This window comes from Numida meleagris, chromosome 1, assembly GCF_002078875.1.
Source record: "Numida meleagris isolate 19003 breed g44 Domestic line chromosome 1, NumMel1.0, whole genome shotgun sequence".
Taxonomy (NCBI): domain Eukaryota; kingdom Metazoa; phylum Chordata; class Aves; order Galliformes; family Numididae; genus Numida; species Numida meleagris.
Genome location: NC_034409.1, coordinates 49,475,677 through 49,482,007, shown reverse-complemented (window position 1 = coordinate 49,482,007; position 6,331 = coordinate 49,475,677).

Below are 6,331 nucleotides of genomic sequence, written 5' to 3'. Positions count from 1 at the left end.
TATTTCTCACAGATAAATAGGAAACATAGAAAGGCACCATGAAATGAATGATTACAAAAATATTTCCTGGATCTTAGAGGTAAAGATAATACTGAAAATCTGAGTGCCTTAAAATATTTATCAGGCATCATATGTGTCTCCATGTGGTGATAGGACATAGTTTAATCAGCAACTGAGGGGAGCAGTTGACTAGTAATAGAAAAGAGTGCTGCTGATTTTGATTATCCCCAATGTCTAGACTGCTGACAAGCTCTGTGTGTTGCAAATTCTTGTAACATTCTACTGTTCTTTCAAATTCTGAAGAGTTTATACTTCATTCATGAGAACAGAAACAGAAATCTCAAGGAAGTTTGGAGAGCCAGTTCTGTAATGAAATACAGAAACATGAAAGACGCAACTGAAATTTCACAGCTAAACATTTGGGAAATTTTCTACAAGACCCATTAGACCAATGGTTATTTCTTAAAAATTAGTCCTAAATATTTCAAATACTATTTAGAAGATGTTATTAAAAATTATTTTGTTAATAAATTAAACATTTACTTGAAAAGTAACAGGAAACAAATGCATACAACATTTTATATAGAATTGCCTGCAAATGTATCTAGTATGTATTCTTTTTTCACAAAAAGAGAATGTGACCTTTTCTGTTCACCAAATGACATAAGTAGAATATCGTAAGTTTGTTTGCTCCGTAACAGTTACAGAAAGACAAACTATAGAAAAGCAAACAAAATTAGTTGAATTTCTTTTCAGAACTACTTATTGTTGATTACCAAAGAAAATAGTTTAACAGAAACTCAGCATCAAAATTATTTTTAAAGGGAAATACATATTTCCATTCTTCTTTTAGTTTGTGAAAATTGTGGTTTAATTATTGCTTCAAAATAGTTCTACAGAAATACAAAAGAATACAAAAGAATACTCCTGATTATTTAATGTCAGTGTTCTTTTTTTCTCCTCTTTTTCAAGCAACATTCTTTAGCTTAAAACAACAACAAAAGCACACAAAACAAACAAACAAAAACCCACCAACAAACAAGAAAAAATCCTTCAAAGTTGTATGAGTGTAGCTGTTACCATAAGGAAGTACCCTGCTATGACATTTTAGATAGCAGTATAAGCACAGTGGGTTAACAAATGTGAAGAGCAATGACATTATTTAAATAACCAAATCAGCAGTTTGAGAAAGGGAAAGTCCAGGTTTCTGTTAACTGCTCTCACTGAAGGCAGACTAGTCATAAATTCAAAAGACCAGTGGTATCGGTTTATATTGCTCAGCCTCTTCACAAGAAAATTAAAATAAAAAGTTGATAAGAAAACCTATCTTTAGCAACTTTTCTCTATTTGCAAAATTCATTTTGTTGCTGCAGAAGTGATGTGTAAAGCAAATGCTACACTGGAATTAAATCTTTAAGATACTAAAATTGTAACAACACAAAAAAGTGTATGTCCATTTAGTTTGCTTTCATGAACCTCCTAATGTGTTAGCTTTGTAATGTTGCAGGTGAAAAATAAAATGGATCACAATGCACTTCATAAAAATAAGAAAATGAATATATTCTGTGCAACAGGATTGCTTCTCAATGTTCTTGATTCACCACTGAAGTATGTATATAACATTTCATTTTCTTATTTCTAGGTAACTGTCACCGGGTAGCTACCAACTTATGAATGACAGATCACTAATAGATGATTACATGATCCTTCTGTCTCTCTGTCAAACTGTGTTACAAAAATGAGACTTAACAACCTGAGTATTTCCTAAAGATTACTTCTTTTCATAGGATTTAGTAATTGCTAATGGAGATATCGCTTAGTCACAAATGAGGATGATGAAAAAAAGAAAGGAAAGCAATGCACAAAAGAGTTAAAGCTGTCAGTATAAAAATGACCTTTTTGAATACATTAAATTAGTGGCTGTTAAATAAATAAAAACATGATCATAAGAAATGGTTAGCTATACAGAAAAGGGAAAAGTAATTTAATTTGTATATTTTATTTGTAAATCATTGCTTGAAAATATACTATTGTAAGAGGTCACCTTGCTAAATAAATGACTTTTGAGACTGGAAGATTTACATTAGCTTTTCTTTGTAATTGACTATATTAATAAGTATACCTTGCATAGTAATTAATTAATAGGATAGAATGATTAAGATTTCTCTAATTATATACAGGTCCTGTGCGAGGCAAAAGAAACACCATGATATCAGAAAGTAATTTATCTAACAGAAATATGATAATATAATTTGTAATTTGTATTTTAAAAATGTAAAATAATTTCTAATTTAATGATTTAGGATTACAAGAATTTCACTAAGAAGTCTTAAAATTTCACGGCAAAATTGCATGGTGTCTTTCTGATGAAGAAAAACAGAGGATTATTAAAATTCATTTTTAATGTATGCATTTTTAATTTTTCTTTTCAATACAGAACCTTAAATCTCAGCAAACAGGAATAAACCTATGAGAAAATGTTATGATATTTCCTAAATTTTTTAAATCATAAACTTGACAACATACAATAAGCACAAAAATGGTAAATGTAACTAAAACACTGGATGATTTTTTCCCATAATTCAGTGAAACTATTAAAGGTATTTTCACTTAAGTTACTTTTCACTGTAGGTTAACTGCCTTCCAGCTATGTGACTTTTGTAAAATATATGTAGGTTGCTCTGAATGTAATGCCTCCTATTTATTTCCATGAAAACTACAACAGATACAAAGAGCACAATAACACAATTTGATAGAGCAAATTCTCAGCTACAAAACACTCTTTGTCAACATAGTCACCACCATTAGCTGTGCATTTTCACCACTGATGAACAAGAGCCTGCATGCCATGCTCGTAACAATCTGCATCATTGGAGGTGACCTGCTATTGCTGTTGCCACTGCTGCAATACACCACCCATCTCCTCACTGTGCCAACATCCATAAATGTTCAGCAAGTGTTGATGAATGTCAGTGGGTGCAATTTTTCCTCATGGTGGAATTCAGTGACACACCTTTGCTTCATATGCATTTCCACATCAGATGCCATTTTGTCAGACTGCCCCTCTGCTGCCATATCACCAACATCTGCCTCTGATATCATTGGCCGACATAATAAAACAGAAGGCATTATGTCCAGAGCACACCTTGTGCTAACATTGTCTATTACCTTTAAGAGCAATAAAATACAGAAACTGGGAAAAATCCTAAATCTGGTCTACTTCTCTCATATTTAATAATAATTTGTTTTGTTGTTGTTAGTTTGTTTTTAATAAAATGTACTAATGATAAAGAAAATGTTGCTTGTCTCTTTCAATAAACTTACACTGGGTGGCTTTGTTGTATTAACTTATCTATTTACTGAGCTGATGTGTTTTAGATTAAAAACCTACTAGTCTTTTTTTTTTTTTTTTAATCTTAGTGCTCTTCTCCCTCATCTAACTTCCACCTCCTGAAATACAAACTACAACTAACTTCATTTATGTTATTCAAAGTTGTATTTTGTACCATATGGATTGATATACTTCAGTCACAAGTGCAGAGCTCAATGATGAAAAAGTAGTGACAAAAACATGTTTTCATAACTCATTAAACTAGTTTCTAATATGCTTTGAGATATACACAAGTATCATCTGCATTGTTTACTGTTACGCTTAATGTTTAGCTAATGAGTCTATCAGACTTAATAAGTTATTTTAACAACATGTTACCTGACGGACAATTGGAGTCTACTAAACAAAGATCCTTCTCCAAAGTCTAAAAATTTAGTCAATTCTGAGCAATGATCACAAATCTGTTTCCTGGAAAGAAGAGATTTTCTCCTATTGTCCAAATAACTGTTTGATATGAGAAAGTCGGGAAATCCAGTTGTAAAAATGGTACTTGACATATTGAAGAACCTTAAAGTTATGAAAGTTCTCTTAGCTTTATTTATTTTTCTTGCAGCTTATTTCGAATCACTAAAAGTATTCATGTGGCAGCAGTGGAACAGTTTGCTTTTCATCAAGTTTATTAACCATGTATTTTTCTTTATACAGTTGTCTATTTATTACTTTGGAGATAATAGTTCTGGAAGTAGCTTGGTGTTGAAGAGCCCTCCTCCCTAAACATGCAAAGCAGTACTGTTGTAGCATTGTTACACAGCAGAAGTTGAGAAATTAGCACTCAGTTTTAACTCTCATAATACTTTTTGGATGAAATGTGCTTTACCTCCAAATTACACATAGTTTTACGAGCATGTCTTATTAACCCTTATCCAATATTTTTAATGCATTTCTTGAAACAGGTGAAGAAATTTAAAGAATATGTCTGATGTTTCCTCCTGTGAGTTCTCTGAAGAACCTGTTTTGACCTGTTGGAAGAAATGTATCTGAACATCACTGTGGAATGTAATACATACAAGATGTCTTTAGTAAATCAACTATACAGATGATCTGAAATTGTGGGCTGATTTTTTTGTAGTCATGTTATTGACCTAGTCTAAATGAATGACAAATATTCGACCTATTCTAATGTTTATAAGCACATACTTTCAAGTGAAAAATGTCAGCACCATTTAAGAATAAGGCTTATCCTCGGGGTGATTATCTTACCTCAGTTTCTTTTTCTCAACTGTAACCTTGGACTTTTTTTTTCCCCAATGAAAGACTTGATTTAGATTTTTCCAGAAAGTGGAAGACTTACAGTTTAACAAATCTGAGAGGTATCAGACATACAAATTTCTCAATAAATTATGTGAACTTGCAGGAAATTGCCAGTGAAGAATCAGATGCGGTGTAGTTCAGTTAACAACTTGAAAAGGTTGACTTGAAACTTGAAATTTGAAACTTCGGCTTAGCCACAGTGAGCTTTTCCAAGAAGGGGTTATTTACATAATAACACGGACTCTGGAATATCTCACGGTCTTTTCAGTTGTTTTTTGAAAGGTCTCTCCTTTTTTCCTTCTTTTTCTTTTGTCTTAAACACATTAGGATGATCAGCCTTGTAGTCTGCTGAAAGCTTTGTAAACAAAAAATTGTGTGGCTATCAGAAAAGAAGTATGATATAAAAATGTGCTTGTCTGGGTTTATTCATGTATTGGTTTTGTTACTGCTGTTATGTTGCCTGCTTGGTTTGAATTTTCTACATAGTGACTTAGAATGAAAATGAAGGGCAACTTAAAACTCATTGTATTTATACCAAACCTAAAAAAGCAATTATATATATATAGCTTGTTGAAGTTTTATTTTTGCTAGAAGTCATTGTGAATAAAATTTGAATTTCAAGATATTATCTTGCTCTTAAAGGTTTTCCTAATTGAAGTTGTCATCTGGTATTTTTTGCCCAATTCTGAGTACTTTCTCATAACTTCCTCCTATGTCTTGTGGACACAAAGAAGTCTAAGGGGCCTGATGGGATTAATCCTAGGGTACAGTAAGTGCTACCATATGCCAGTGTGAGACCTCTCTCAATTATTTTTCAATGGTCTTGGGAATCTGGAAAGCTCCCAGTTGACTGGAAGTTGGCAAACATCTCAATTTTCAAGAAGGGCAGGAAAGAAGACCTTGGTAATTACAGGCCTGTCAGTCTCAATTCAGCACCTGGCAAAATTGCAGAGAAGATTATTAGGGGAGTTACTGGAAAATACCCAAAAGACAATTCATTCGTTGGCCACAGCCAACACAGGTTCACAAGGGGAAAGTAATGTTTAATGAACTTAATCTCCTTTTATGAGAGATTAACATCTATTTGACTGAGGGAAGCCATTTGATGAAATCTTTCAGATTTCAGCAAAACTTTCAGTACTGTATCTCACAGTATCTTTTTGGACAAAACGTACAGCATACAGCTAGACAAAGACATAATGCAATAGGTGAACAATTGTCTGGAGGATCAGGCTCAAAGTGGGGTTACATTAGGATGGTGGCCAGTCACTAGTGGGGTTCCACAGGGCTCAATTTCAGGGCTTGTTCTCTTTAACATTTTCACAAATAACTTGGGTATAGATCTTGAAGGTATACTATGTAAGTATGCAGAAGACTCTAAACTGGGATGAACTCTTGACTCCTGACTCCTTGAAGAGTTGAGAGGCCTTGCAGAGCGATCTTGACAAATTAGAGGACTGAGCGATCACCAACCTCATGAAGTCAAACAAGAGCAAGTGCTAGATTCTGCACATGGGACAGGGCAACCCTGGAGGACAAGAGGCGGGAGAGCAGTCCAGTGGAAAGGGATCTGAAGGTTTTGACTGGTGGCAAGTTGAATATGTAAGCAGTGTGCCCTGGCAGCCAACAGGGCCATCCATTCTCTGGGGTAAATCAGGCACAGCATTACTAGCCAGATGAGGGAAGGGA